This window comes from Salmo salar, chromosome ssa09 (assembly GCF_905237065.1).
Source record: "Salmo salar chromosome ssa09, Ssal_v3.1, whole genome shotgun sequence".
Taxonomy (NCBI): domain Eukaryota; kingdom Metazoa; phylum Chordata; class Actinopteri; order Salmoniformes; family Salmonidae; genus Salmo; species Salmo salar.
This window is the reverse complement of record NC_059450.1, coordinates 64767741-64783886: the sequence shown is the minus strand read 5'-3', so window position 1 is coordinate 64783886 and position 16146 is coordinate 64767741. Positions and strand designations below refer to the sequence as shown.

The window sequence follows — 16146 nt, the reverse complement described above, 5'->3', positions numbered from 1 at the left end:
GCGAGATGCTGCGAACAGCGTGATGCCGTCACACCCGCAGCGAATTAGGCTGATTGGTCGTGATTGGTTTTGAGTGAAATGTTGCTTGCATAAGCAAAAAATGTAGTTCTTCATTTGTTGTTTGTTTGTTTTTATGGAGGTTGGGGTGCTTGAGGAGCTTGGGGAATGTGTAAATTTGTCTAAAATGCCTTGTGGAATCAATATAATCATATTTGAATAGTCGTATGATGTATCTAGATAATCAAAGAATACAAATACAATTATTTCAATCATCTTATTCAGCTGTCATTTTTTATTTAATTTCTGATAATTGAATCAGAGTCACCATGGCTTGAAATGTAGTGATGGTACCTAGTAAGGAACTTGTGACTACACTTCATTAACTGCCATTATTTATGGTTTTCAAGCTGAGGTGATATAGTGAAAAGACAGGCAAACTTTCCAGCATGATAGTCATTGTTTTGAAAGGTAGTCTGAATAACAATTTACAGTGTATATACCCTTTTTTTCCTACATTCACACTTTTACAATAGTCTTACACTGTATGCATGATTTCTCAGCCTTTGTAGAAAGGATGTCAGGTGCCAAAGATAAATAGGAAGCACAAAGGTTCTCCTGTGTAATGAAAGATGAAATATTTCATCAAGAAAGCCCTTTTCACTGTTTTAGCCATTAACACGATCTCTGTAACATCACACAAGGTAATACAAATCAAGCAGAATATGGCTGGGAGATACAGCCCGAAGGACTGGGGGCCAGTTTATTGAAATAGAGCCATGATGGTACTATTTCTGTTTCCCCAAACACCCTCAGCTTTGTCCCTGGATTATTATGGATTGACTTCAATGGCGCAGCCTCATATATCATCCAGCCCATCATGGTGGCTGAGGGCTTTCTCACATCCTGGGAGGAAGAAGTGGTGTCTTAATCTGCAGATCCATATCAAGCCCTTAGCCAAGTAACAAATGAGATAACTACATAGGGTTCATCGGTTATTAGAGCTCGTGTGAAATGATTGAAAATCTAGGTCGGAAATATTAAAGTTCTCAGACTTAATTGTCAGAAAAATTAAGAATGTTGTCTGTTTTTTGCTTGTTAAAACAAAGGGTACTTTGTTTCTCTATTCGTTTTTTTATATTTTCTGCAGAAAAGTAGCCTTCTAAAAATTCAGCGCTGAGATTGCCATTCATAGATTTGAAGTGGAAAACCGGTGGTAAATTGCCAACACTATAGCATAGTTGCAAGCAGCAATACCGGGGTTGAAGCTATGGACCCAGTGGGCCACCATAAGGACAAATTGGACACGTTGACCTACAGTAGGATGAGCAACTTCTGTACTCATGTCCACGCTTGCCAAATATCAGAACTCAAGACTCTAGTTCAAACAATAATAAGCCAATGAGCCGGCATTAATGTTTTTTCCTGTCCAACAGCACCTCCAGGAGGCCAAACAGTTCAATACTCTACAGGTTAGCTAGACTCACATCGCTGAGCATGTGTGCCAAATTCCATAACTGAGTCAAACCGATCAAGAGGTATAAACATGTGCTCTTTATAGCACCACCGTGTAGTGGATCTGATTGTTCTTGTATATGTTGAGTCTTGACAGTGTTTGGAACATGTGTACCAAATGACCGTGTCTGATTTATATGCATTTATGTGCCAGACTACGCCCACGTGAATGTTTATTGGTCTGTAGCTGACATGTTGTTTGAGATGCTAGCTTGGGAAAACATCATTTGTGAGAGCTTGGTCATTCGGTACCAGAGAAGTAGCATTTAAAGTGTAAAAAAAAAAAATGAAATGGCAGAAAATCCATCATTGCGGAACTTAAGGGTCCTTGAGGCACATTTGTTCCTTGTGAGGAGAGGGACCGATGTACCAAATTTCAAGACTCTAGGTTACACGGGGTGAGGGGCGTGCCCTTTCAAATTTAGCATTTTGGAATTGCATACGTAGTCCCATGGCCCTTTACCATCTTGCAAAGTTGCCCCCTCCTGGGACTTTTGTATTTTTTTCACCAAATCGCCGAAAGGAGAATGATATTGAACGCCAACATACAGTATACAATAGGGTTTCGCCCAGCTTCGCTGCTTGAACCCCTAAATAGTCATTGATCAGCAAACTTGTGACTAAAACACATCAAGGTAACTGATACACTTCCACATGGTGGTTTATGAATCCCCTCACGTTCAGCAGCTGTCATCAGGTCACCCCGAAAGGGGCTTGTGAGATGGATGACAGGTGGAAGATAGGCCAGGAGGGACGTAATGAAAATGGCACAGCCCGGACTGCATGGCGACAAAATGTTTCAAGAGCCTTAATAGCTACGAGTGGCCAGACAAGCCTGAGAAAAGAGATGCTGTCCAGACTCTCTCACTGTAAGTGTTCATTCCACGAGTCACTGGGTGGAAGAGTGTTGTAAGGAGCCGAGCACAAGTAGCTGTTCATCTGCTGACTGTCCTGTCTATGATCTCGCTCTGCTTCGCCGAGTCAATGGCAGATGGGAATGCATCAATATTAGCGGGAAGCCTCAACCTGCACGGACACGTAGCGCAAAGTACAACAGTGCCAGGCTCCTCTTTGACTGTTGTCTTGCTGTTTTAAGGTAGCTTGCTTCCGCCACTTTAAAGAGAGTTTCAATGATGAGGATTCACCATGTCAACTTGTTGTGGTGGTTTAAAGGTTTAGAAACCATGTTATTTCGGCCAAAGTAAATGCTTGACTCCTGATGCGACAGCAAAAGCCGCTAAGAAACCAAAAGACTCCAGACACACAGAGAGGTCATTATAGGTCATTCAGTATAGTCAGTGGTGAAGGTACCTGTAAAAAAGAGTTGTGAACCGTTTATGGCCCCCAGCCAAGACTAGGACTTAACTCAAAGAACACCTGCAAGGCACACAAAGCTCTTATCATTGATGGCATGAAACAAAAATAAGACGAGACTTAGTCAACCAACATGGCATAAATTGACTTATATTCTACTCAAGGAAGCATCATATCTGGTTTCCATGGGGTTATTTTTTACTCATTTCCATTGGCTAATGCATTTTCCTCCTGGAAAAAGGCTAAGTTTGACCAACAGATACATTTCACATGACATGTTGAAAAGGGTGTCCACCTTACTCACTCTTAATCCAGATATCTAAATCTTGACACTTTTATGGAAGGATAGGAAAAAGAGCGTGGAACTTGCATTACAGTGGAACAAAACAATCTCTTGGCTACAGTAGCTAAGAATTTGTCCATGGTGGAAAGAAGCAGATATGAAAGATTAAGTTTCAAATGTGTGCTGACACACCGATAGCCAAGAAGCCTCTGCAACAGCTCACTGAGGAGATATGCACGACACTTTCCGTAGGCCACAAAGCTAGTACGAGATGACACATTGGCGAATTTTGCTGTGATATACATATCACATTTACACATTTAAGAATCAGTAAATGTTTGGCCATTAAACAAAATGTACATAGCATGACAGCTGATCATGAAATAGCTGACAGGCATCTTTTGGCACTATGATCATGCACCTCCTAGTCACCGCAAGTGGATTGACCCCCTTTGAAATTTGAGACTTAGTTGTACTGTGGAATTTACAAACTTTCATCTCTATAGTCAAAACCTTTCACCGCAAACAGCTTAAAGGGTTGATCTGCCGTCAGTTATCTCGAGTAAAAGTAAACACTCTGAAAAAGGCATACCGTTTGGAGAAACATAACACTTTTTTAGGAATATGTGAACAGAGATCCATTTCAATTGTGAGAAAAAAAACACTTCTGTGTATACTTTGTGTAAGTTAACTATAACAAGTGTTATGAAGCAGCCTTCACAAGGTCATGACAGCTTGGCAGATAAATATCAAGTAGGCTATAGGTTTACCTCAATGTTTAATCTCTGTGCAGGCCAGTGAAGTTCTTCCACACCGATCTCGACAAACCATTTCTGTATGGACCTCGCTTTGTGCATGGGGGCATAGTCATGCTGAAACAGGAGAGAGCCAAACTGTTGCCACAAAGTTGGAAGCACAGAATCGTCTAGAATGTCATTGTACACTGTAGCGTTAAGATTTTCCTTCAATGAAACTAAAGGGCCTAGCCCGAACCATGAAAACAGCACCAGCCCATTATTCCTTTTGCACGCTTCAGCACTCGGCGGTCCAGTTCTGTGAGCTTGTGTGGCCTACCACTTAGCGGCTGAGCCGTTGTTGCTCCTAGACATTTCCACTTCACAATAACAACACTTACAGTTGACCGGGCAGCTCTAGCAGGGCAGAAATGTGATGAACTGACTTGTTGGATAGGTGGCATCCAATCACTGTGCCACGTTTAAAGTCACTGAGATATTCAGTAAGGCCATTCTACTGCCAATATGTGTAAATGGAGATTGCATGGCTGTGTGCTCCATTTTATACATCTATCAGCAACGGGTGTGGCTGAAATAGCAGAATCCACTCATTTGAAGGGGTGTCCACATACTTTTGTATTCTGACAGTGCATTCGGAAAGTATTCAGACCGCTTGACTTTAAAAAAAAATTGTTACATTACAGCCTTATTCTCAACTGGATTAAAACGTTTTTTTCCCCCTCATCAACCCCATAATGACAAATTGTAAAATTGTTTTTTAGACATTGTTTTTAGACAAATGTATTAAAAATAAAAGACTGTAATGGGTATGGCGTTACTAGCTTGGCACACCTGTATTTGGGGAGTTTCTCCCATTCTTCTCTGCAGATCTTCTCAATCTCTGTCAGGTTCGATGGGGAGCTTTGCTGCATAGCCATTTTCAGGTCTCTCCAGAGATGTTCGATCGTGTTCAAGTCCGGGCTCTGACTGGGCCATTCAATGACATTCAGAGACTTGTCTCAAAGCCACTCCTGCGTTGTCTTGGCTGTGCTTAAGGTCGTTGTCCTGTTGGAAGGTGAACCTTTGCCCCAGTCTGAGGTCCTGAGCGCTCCAGATCAGGTTTTCATTAAGGATCTCTCTGTACTTTGCTCTGTTAACCTTTGCCTCGATCCTGACTAATCTCCCAGTCCCTGCCGCTGAAAAGCATCCCCACAGAATGATGCCGCCACCACCATGCTTCACCGTAGGGATGGTGCCAGGTTGCCTCCAGACGTGACGCTTGGCATTCAAGGCCAAAGACTTCAATCTTGGTTTCATCAGGACAGAGAATCTTTAGGTGCCTTTTGGCAAAATCCAAGCGGGCTGTCATGTCCCTTTTACTGAGGAGTGGCTTCCGTCTGGCCACTCTACCATAAAGGCCTGATTGGTGGAGTGCTGCAGAGATGGTTGTCCTTCTGGAAGGTTCTCCCATCTCCACAGAGGAACTCTGCAGCTCTGTCAGAGTGACTATCAGGTTCTTGGTCATCTCCCTGACCAAGGCCCTCCTCCCCTGACTGATCAGTTCTAGGAAGAGGCTTGGTGGTTCCAAACTTCTTCCATTTAGGAATGATGGAGGGCACTGTGTTCTTGGGGACCTTCAATGCTGCAGAAATGTTTTTGTACACTTCTCCAGAACTGTGCCTAGACACAATCCTGTCTCGGAGCTCTACCGACCAATCCTTCAACCTTAGGGCTTGGTTTTTGCTCTGACGTGCACTGTCAACAGGTACAGTTGAAGTCGGAAACACTCAATTAGCCTTCCACAAGCTTCCCACAATAAGTTGGGTGAATTTTGGCCCATTCCTCCTGACAGAGCTGGTGTAACTGAGTCAGGTTTGTAGGCCTCCTTGCTCGCACACACTTTTTCAGTTCTGCCCACAAATTTTCTATAGGATTGAGGTCAGGGCTTTGTGATGGCCACTCCAATACCTTGACTTTGGAAGTATGCTTGGGGCCATTGTCCATTTGGAAGACCCATTTGTGAAGAAGCTTTAACTTCCTGACTGATGTCTTGAGATGTTGCTTCAATATATCCACATCATTTTCCTGCCTCATGATGCTATCTATTTTGTGAAGTTCACCAGTCCCTCCTGCAGCAAAACACCCCCACAACATGATGCTGCTACCCCCGTGCTTCGCGTTTGGGATGGTGTTTTTCGGCTTGCAAGCGTCCCCCTTTTTCCTCCAAACATAATGATGGTCATTACGGAAAAACAGTTCTATTTTTGTTTCATCATACCAGAGGACATTTCTCCAAATAATTTGATCTTTGTCCCCATGTTGCAAACCGTAGTCTGGCTTTTTAATGGTGGTTTTGGAGCAGTGGCTTCTTCCTTGCTGAGCGGCCTTTCAGGTTATGTCGATATAGGACTCGTTTTACTGTGGATATAGATACTTTTGTACCTGTTTCCTACAGCATATTGGCAAGGTCCTTTGCTGTTGTTCTGGGATTGATTTGCACTTTTCGCACCAAAGTCGTTCATCTGTAGGAGACAGAACGCGTCTCCTTCCTGAGCGGTATGCCGGCTGCGTGGTCCCATGATGTTTACACGTGCATACTATTGTTTGTACAGATGAACGTGGTACCTTCAGGCGTTTTGAGATTGCTCCCAAGGATGAACCAGACTTGTGGAGATCTACAATTTATTTTCTGAGGTCTTGGCTGATTGCTTTTGATTTTCCCATGATGTCAAGCAAAGAGGCACTGAGTTTGAAGGTAGGCCTTGAAATACATCCACAGGTACACCTCCAATTGACTCAAATGATGTCAATTAGCCTATCAGAAGCTTCTAAAGCCATGACATCATTTTCTGGAATTTTCCAAGCTGTTTAAAGGCACAGTCAACTTAGTGTATGTAAACTTCTGACCCACTGGAATTGTGATACAGTGAATTATAAGTGAAATAATCTGTTTGTAAACAATTGTTGGAAAAATTACTTGTGTCATGCACAAAGTAGATGTCCTAACCGACTTGCCAAAACTATAGTTTGTTAACAAGAAATTTGTGGAGTGGTTGAAAAACGAGTTTTAATGATTCCAACCTAAGTGTATGTAAGCTTCCGACTTCAACTGTATGTGCCTTTCCAAATCATGTCCAATCAATTGAATTTACCTCAGGTGGACTCCAATCAAGTTGTAGAAACATCTCAAGGATAATCAATGGAAACAGGATGCACCTGAACTCAATTTCGAGTCTCACAGCAAATGGTCTGAATACTTATGTAAATACGGTATTGATGTTTTTTTTATATATTTAATCCATTTTAGAGTAAGGCTGTACTGTAACAAAATTTGAAAACATGCATCACACATTTGGCTCTAACTTTTGAACGGTTGGGCAATCAACCCATGGAAAAGAGGCCATTCTCAGCAACATTTAGATAAGGAACAATGTACTTACTGTGTTTGCTGTACTTTGTCAAATTGACCTGGAACATAACTTGTGTACAGCCGAATCGAATATAAGGGAAGGGTAAAGATTTCATCCTGTTATAATGAAAAGTTGTTGATCTAAAATCTGCTGTAGATACTACCCTGTAGAATCAAATCAAATCCAATTTCAAATCAAATGTTATTGGTCGCATACACATATTTAGCAGATGTTATTGCAAAATGCTTCTAACAGTAGAGTAATATATAACAATACACATAAATCTAAAAGTAAATGAATGGAATAGAGAACGAATGAGTGTAGTGTTCAGGTCAGGATGTATGCTTGCCACAAATTAGCTGTTGTGTCCTTCTTCAATCTGTTTTGTACAGGCCAGTATTAAGTAATGAAAATGTATGTGTGTGGTTAAATACAGAGAAACAGGAAACTCAAACTCATCGGCTAGAAGGGGAATTTATTTGTGTTAAGATTACATTGTTAATCTTTGTTTGTACCAACTTCCCACTGTGCAAAAAAAATCTGGTTGTATCAACGTTGTTTCCATATCATTTCAACAACAAAAACTTCCATGTGAGGACATTGAATCAATGTGGAAAACTGTTTTAATTTGCGATAAGTCATCAACGTAAGGGAATTTTGTATTTTTTTCACCCAACCTTTATCCTAAATCCAATGACTTGGTGGCATTTCTTGTTGACTATAAGTTGAATTCACGTTAGTTGACGACTCAACCAAATGTAAATCAGAACTAGATGTTGAAATGACGTCTGTGCCCTAGTGGATTAATTTAGATGTTTTATTTTAATACAACCCCAGTTGCTTCAGTGGTAAAACTCTTAGCAATGACATTCTGTGTGTGTTTTTTCAAGCTTCATGAAGGGAAATGCTTATGTTGAGATTTGTTAGTTGCCCACAGATGATTTGAATGAATGAGAAAAACAGTGGAGCTGTCCATAAGAGAGTTCCACTGCCTTAAGATTCTTTTCTCCCCTCTACTGAAAGTGCAATCATTTCTTCATTAGTCCTTTATTTGTTTCCAAGTGTTCGTCTTCAGGGCTAACATCTAGTTTATTTGGATACTCTTAATTACAAATGGGAGAATGGGTTCCCCCTTTCGAAAACGAATCTCTATTTCCAACTCCTAAAGGGCAAAAATAACTTAGGGGTGGACAGCGGGCAATTGTATTTCCAAGATTGATGAAGTTAGTAAAAGACTGACCAGATCAATTTGACCCAATTTCATAGTGTTGTGATGAAGTTATTATATTGGATCTTTTTGTTGAACCACAGAAAAAGAAGATGATGAGTTAATGTTCTTCACCTGTTTGGTAGTTTTGGGATTTATTAAAGGAAGCCTGAGGTGGTAGACTGAACCACAATAAATTACATTTATGGCAGTGTCTCTCCGGATAACAACATTTGGTAGTACAGTTTCCTTAAGGATCTTTTCATTTTTCTCTGTGTTATTAAACCCAAAGATGAAACTCACAGAGGTCTACCAAGACATTCCTTCCAACCTCAGTTTATCTATAAGTTGTCAATTCATTTTGTCTCTTGTCCGTCACTCAAGGTTCTATCAAGGGGTCAGACTTGACGACACAAGCTATAGTTATCCATCATCACCTCAAGACACAGCTCGTCTCAAGTCACAACATAGTCACACCACTGGGTTGGCATCAAATCATAGAGCACGGCCCAATACATCAACTCCTCCCCAATTAACTACAACCAAAGGTGACATCATGATTCATACATTGTTTTATGTTAAGTCATCACCTCAGAGACACCTGCCAAAACATCTCCCTGAAAAAACAAAGGGGAATGATGCTAAAAGGGGCAACTCATCCACAATTGATTGTAGACATGGAACACGGAGCACAGAGCACACTCATTTGACGGAGCACAGAGCACATTCATTTGGTTTAAAAGCCATTATTAAAAGAAGGAAAAAATTATGCTGGAGCTTGCAAATAGCAAACTACGACTGTCAGAGGCATGATGCAGGATGGGTTATTACATTGCCTTCATTATGATTAATAACATCGGAAGGATCCTCCGCTCTTCTCGTCGAGATGGAAAACGTAATTAGCCCGACCGGTTGGCGCTAAGGCAGGGCCTCGTCTTGGCTGAGCTCTCACATTAAAACACCCAGGCAGCTATAGCAGAGAACATGGAGGCAGCATCCACCGTATAAAGTGTACCGGTAATGCATTCTGTTTCCTGACAGCGAAATCCTATTTATTTCAGATTTCCTCTCCCGCCTGAGGTTTTATTAAAAGCTCTATTGAGCAAATAAATATTGTTGTGCAACAGAGGTCCTTTCGCTTTTTATGAACGACGACGGCAGAAAAGGCCCTTTCCCGGTGACAGAGAGGGCATTGAGGTTGGGAGGTAGAGAGAGACTGAGAGAAATGGAGGCAGAGTGCGTTCTCATCGGTCTGTTGGTGCACCTGCGTCACGCACCTGTGAAGTGGATATTACTAATGATAAATGTTGTGTAGGCGATATCCTCACAGCAACAATGGTCACACTGACTAACTGGATCGTGCTACATTTTGCCTTTCATTTTCCCCTTGTTTTTCCAGCCAAACATACTGTTATCATTGATCCAGCCTCACAGTTGAAGGTTCTTTATGAAAAATGACTGCTCGCTGTTGTAAGATCCAACTGAACTTAAAAAGGCGAGGGAGGGCAGGCCAACAGTGTTTTGGGTACACCATGTTATGTCACAGACTCACTGTACATCAATGTTTTGACTTGATTTGGTTTACCTGGCATTCCACCTTTTAGTGACACATTTCAGGAAAAATGCTTTGTAAGGTGACATGTTATTTTTATATTTACCTTACAACACTGCTTGGTTAGTGCTTCCTTAGTTTTCCTTCTGGTTCTGTATAGTGAAAGTAAAAGAGTGAGGCTCGGGTATGGCACCTTCAATGTATCTTATTTTACAAGCAGTAAACATTTCATTTTCAGAAAGCATTTAGGACTAATAAATGTTTAAGATCACCGTGCCAAATACAAAAACATTGCTCTCACCACATGAACAACATGCTTACTTATCATTAGAAGTACACAAATTACCTAAATTCAGCTGTTAGCTGACGGGTAACACTTTTAGCACTCATCCCCACAGTCTAAATTACATTCTCATCTTTCCATTCAGTTGTTTTGGCCTGGTTTCAATAAATACTTTTATTTTGAAGTAAGGACTTCTTTATATGGACCCATGCAAAGTTTCCTTTGGACCTCAATAGCCTCTTCCTTTGCACAGACAGTGCAGGATTAGAAAAGTGGTAGAGAGAGAGAGAGAGAGAGAGAGAGAGAGAGAGAGAGAGAGAGAGAGAAGCCATGCAGGATTTGTAATAATGATGTGCCCTCAGGCCTGTGTGGCTGTGCTGTCTATCACTCTGCTCCATCCCGCCCACTTCCCTTCTCCCTCCCTCTCTCTCTCTCTCACTCTCTCTCTCTCTTTGAAACGAGAAATGCACACAGACTGTAAATTGAGGAAATTTGACCAGATTTCTGAAGGTTTTAAGCAATTGAATTTCCCAAACCACCAGCTCACTACAATGCAACAAAGGTCATTGTTGGATTCCGCCACCCCTCATCTTAAAGAGATATTCTACCTCTAACTTGGTTGAAATCCTATTACATCTTGCATGTTCATCCGATCTGTATAGGCCTATGAACGTTGGTCCAGTATGTTCTCAAGACATGGATGAGTTCCCTCGTTTAATGGGTTTTCATAGGGTTTGGGGTATTGGGTATCATTGCCAACAGTGGCTAACAGAAGGTCCCTCTCTACATCATGCCTCCTGGCCACACTACTGCGACAGAGCCCGGGGTGGCGAGCTGACAGCCGGCTGGTGGCTCCTCAATGCGTCGAAGGAAATTAAATTACTGCTCGTGCTGCTCAGTTTGTAAACAACACAAAGACAATGATACGCCCAATTACACTTCAATGCGATGCATGTTAACAACCATGGAGTGTCCTGAATCCCAAAAAGCAGCCACAGCCCTACACACAGAAAAAGTTTGGGATAAAATGAATGAAAAGATGATATGTCAACGTGCTCTAACAACTCACTTGTTCTGACAAATGATGGGTACCGGTATTGTGGAACTATTTTCTGATATACAAGTTATGTTGTTTTTTTTTCTCTCACAAAACCAGGTTTAACAGCTCACTTGTTATTATATGTTATTGAGCCACAACATACATTTTCACCATGTCCTTGTTGTGGTGCTTGTTACAGAATGGAACTTAAAAACTATCTGCAATTCATTTATGATCTGTATTGCATCATTATTACAAGGCCTATTTGGTTACTGTTAAGCTGATTATTCATTTCTAATCCTTTTCTGTCTTCTTATTTGTTTATGTTTATATGAGCCGAAATGTATTGCAAACATCTTGTTCAATAAGATTTTACATTGAAATCATGGAATTCTTCTTTGGGGTAATTTTATTTTAGTTGAAGTCATAACCTTAATCATTTGATCACGTCGAAATGAGTTGAATTGCTTACCACCAGTCAGACAGTAAGGATTTGGGGTGGAGAATATTTACCATGTATCTGCACACTTGTTTGTAAATTACCCAGCTCCAACTTCTTTCACAATAATATATTTGACGAACCCCAGAGGAGAATGATGAAATAAAAAAATGATTGATTATATCATGGGTAAATTACATTCATCTAATTGTCACGAGAACTTAAAGTAGCCGATTCTCGAGAATTCACTTTGGAACGAAAAAGTTGGGGTTGGGAGTGAAACTGATGTCTAATCGATATTGGAGGACAATATTTTAGACACAATGCTGAAATGCTGAAATTGGTCATTTCGTGTATTTTGTAAATTGGATAATGGTTCCAGTTTTCAGAACAAAACACTTCAATTTCAATATCAAGTTGTCAGCGTGAAAAAGTCAGCTATATAAACCGATGTGATTGATTGAGTAGGCTAGCAGCCTCTGCAATTACATTCCGAAGACATTTATTTGATTTGACAAAGATGATCAACAACCCAACGTAAACACTTTTCAGAAACACAATCCATGGAAAATGCAAACGTGGGACATTGTTTACTTTATAATGATTAAATGTTCTGATGAGGCAGAACAGTGCAAAACAGCATTGCTGTATAGCTGTATTAGAAAACATCAGTAGCAATAATGATGATATTAATAATATAATATTAATAATAGCTTATGAACGCTAATAATAACACGTCTAATAATAACAATAATAAATTGCCTCCATAATCATGTAATACGTTTTTAATTAAAGCAAGACACGTTAAAGCCAGCCAATATAATCACTATAGAGCCCCTACAGCAGTCTTCATGCAATTTGATGAGTGAATATAATTTGCACAAAAAAATCTTACATCCCAATATTGCTATGGTGACAATAACAAAAGGGCATAATATATCTTCTACAAATTAGTAAAGCAACAGTCACCTTTTCCAGTGCCTTGTCAATTTACGTTATTCAAGATGCTCTTCTTGAGCGATGCTGCTTCTGTACGGTTCATCCTCCATACAAGATGACGTCTCTCAATACTCCCGAATAGCCTGCATCTCAGCGTTTTTCTTTTTCCCCCCGAGTGGTCCGTCGACTCAGTCCAGTTACAGTCGTCTGATCTGGGCAGGAGGCGCCAGGTTATCCCGGGGGAGCTGGAGAGTCAAGGACTGTAGCTCGAAATGCAGAATAATGTAATTCTATCTGGTCTGAATTCAACCTAATTACAGCAGAAAGCAAAACAGGCAGAGAGGCTAGCGACTGCAAATGGGTCGGGATGACAGGCCCATCAGCTTAATGCCCAACATCCTCGAGTGGAGCGCTTTGGAAAAGACTCACCAAAGAGCGCGAGCCTGCCTGAGTGACGGGAGTCAATGCATCGCAGAAAACATATTCTCTTTCTTGTCATTATCGAAAATAAAGGCTCCTTTAGGCCTATAAAAACACAAATAGACATAACAGCAAAATTATAATAACAATTAGCCTGCAACAACGTCATAATCATGATGACTGAGTGATAGGCTATTAGGCTGCATTGTTATTATTATTATTATTGTTGTTGTTATCCAGTCTGCGCAGGCTGCTATTTACCTATTATTATTTTTCACAGAACCTTGAGAGAAACCTTTGTACTAATTATGAATACAGTGCTGTCTGCCTTTTGATGATAGTCACGAATTCAATCAGTTAAGGTGGATAACCAATATCATAGAATATCAACTGCATATACGGCATCAGTAACTGCAAGGCACAGAATATAGGCCTATAGCTTAAAACGAGCCAACAGGTGCCTGTGCCCTACAATGATCACAAACAGCCTGTTTGTGTTCCAATTTGACGGTTTGTTTCACATGTCACAGCCTATCGCCCCTTAACTGCAGCATTGAATTGTTAATTTGACAAGTTCTTAGAGGACTGATTTGAAATGGCTCCAAACTATCGCAGTTGCTGGCAAATCTCTCGAAGCCTTCCGCAGAAACGTTGCAATGGGGGGGGGGTCACTATAATATTTCGGGGATCCAACTGTGACAAATTCCTTTTGTCTGTGCTTTGCCGCTACTTTATTACCCAGACGCGCAACACTGCCTGGAGATAACGATTCATCACCGGCTGCATTGAAGTCACCATAGACATCGCCTCTGGGCAACCAGCTAAAGGCTTTCATATTCCATTTGAGAAGGGGATTGAGGGGGGGGGGGTTGATTAAATTGGTTTAAATCTTAATATGGATGCAATCGTTGTCAAAGTTGGACAGAGAAATCTGTGATTTTCTGATGGCAAATGTTTCATGTCAAATCCATTCTAGTTTCACATGTATTAATACGGTTTAGGCCTATTGCTTAGGCCTATATATGTTGGCTTGGATTTTTATTGGATTTGATGTTATTGATGGCTTATCATATTCAATTGTGTTAAAAAAATATAGTGCATCAAAATAGTTTTTAACTGTTGTACCTGGCTGATTAATTTAATTTCAGTGTGAGGCGTTAATAAAAACAGGTTGTGAAATGAAACACGGGTTAGGTAGGGTCAAGTTGTCAGGTTCCATAATGAGAGATTCTTACTGTTCAAAATAATTAGAAAGACATAAACGAATTAAAGCCACCATTTTGCCTCTTCTTTGAATTGGTTTTGAGTTTAGCATAAGTCTATATGTGTTGGTGAAAGTAACTCGCAGGCCTATAGGCAATGATGTATCCCATACCCATAAAATATGCCTGTGTTTTGGTCAATTAAACTCGCTGCCAAGCGATAGTCCTATATGGTATAGGCCTATACATTACTCTCATTCGGCTAATTCTCAATGTGCCACATGAGTATCTTAAATAACTCTCAACTGCGCCCACACCTTGCGTATGACCTTAGGGCGCGCGCAGATAACAGTGTGACATCTTCCTTTTGCTCTCAAGGCTTCATTGTGAAGAACCAAAGAGATAGCCTCTCCGATAACCATTATGTCACCAATTGGAGATGATGTGTGATACATCATGGTCGTTTATACATTCATTTTGCCATAATGACGCATTCATCGTCCAAATGTCCAGTGGCATAGCCTGTCATCCCCAACGTGACATCAATAGGTAGGCTAGGCAGTTTAACAGCAATTGAGTTACATTTTACGCGCTTCCCAGGATGGCTCTCCAACATATTCGTTCCCTCTTTTATTTTATTCGATCATGTTTAAAAACAAACACATCTTAGGTTTACAGTACCCCCATTCTCGTCGCCTCACGTATCAACGTCCATTATTGATATAGCTTTAAATTCATACAATTGATTTTTATGCTTCCCTATAGCCGGTTTGAGCAGTTGAGCGATATCTTTATTCACACGGAAGCTGAAATAAGCCTGGCCTGAATAAGTGCGTAATAAAACGAAGATATATTAAATTCGTTTTCCCCGTGTTGCAGTTTTATTATGAGTCATTTTTCATTTTTATTAAATTTAGACCTGGGAAATCCGCACTCTTGCTTCAGGCAGAGAAAGGTTAAATAATTTGTGCCAATCAACACTGTGTTTTGCATTGTCAAGGGCAAGCCAGGATTCTCTTATGGACCTTATTGGCATAGTCATAGGCTGGTCTAATAATCTGTACTAATCCCAAAATAATAGTTTTAAACATATGCTGAGGCTATATAGTGTTTGTTTACGTTTGCTTTGTTTACAAAACAAGCTTATATTTTGGGTTCTGATGGGGTAGCACCCCTCGACAGTTGAACTAAGCTCATGAGGCAATTTAAGTTCTATTTTTGACGAATCAATGGGTACATATCATTCATTTATAAGGCATGAATGATAAAAAAAAATGGATGTAGCAACTGCAGATTGCAGCTTTAATTTATTTTATGAAACCTTATTTTGTGTAGGCCTATCGGAGAGTGTGTTGATGTCTTTCTGAGTTGTTAATGCACAAGTGTTGTTGGACAAGTGCAACATTCACAGTTTGCTTTGCAACATAGTTGTTGTCTTCTTCCGCGATGTTACTAATTGAAGACCATCTTGTCATAATCATGATTAGGCTATATAGCCTGCCCTATATGCCTACTCCTCGCTAACGGTTGTCTTCTTGCATGTATAATGTTAATGGTGCGTAAAAAGGACCACATAGGCTTAATTGTAAATTAGTTTAAATTCTCGTGGCTCGATTGTCTAGTTAGACTAGTTGGCTGCTACCAGGCCTTACAATGAAAGGGCAATAAAAAGGGATGAATAATATCAAATAAAACCCATAGTTACATAGCAATTAAACATAGTTTCAGGCATGATAGTCCATATCTATTAGCTAGTTGTTCATGTCATATCGTTTTATAGTGGGTTTAAGGTTGGTGATAGCCTATGTGCTT

The 16146-nt window shown here is 40.4% G+C and overlaps 1 long non-coding RNA gene across 1 annotated transcript; it reads right to left on the bottom strand.

The window, feature by feature from the left end:
- Positions 1-3951: 3951 nt before the first annotated feature.
- LOC123744638 (uncharacterized) lies at positions 3952-13231 on the bottom strand. Its single transcript, XR_006771040.1, has 3 exons — positions 12743-13231; positions 10119-10164; positions 3952-3981 (listed from the first exon to the last, which is right to left on the bottom strand). It is a non-coding gene; the product is annotated as an uncharacterized lncRNA (long non-coding RNA).
- Between the last annotated feature and the right edge of the window lie 2915 nt (positions 13232-16146).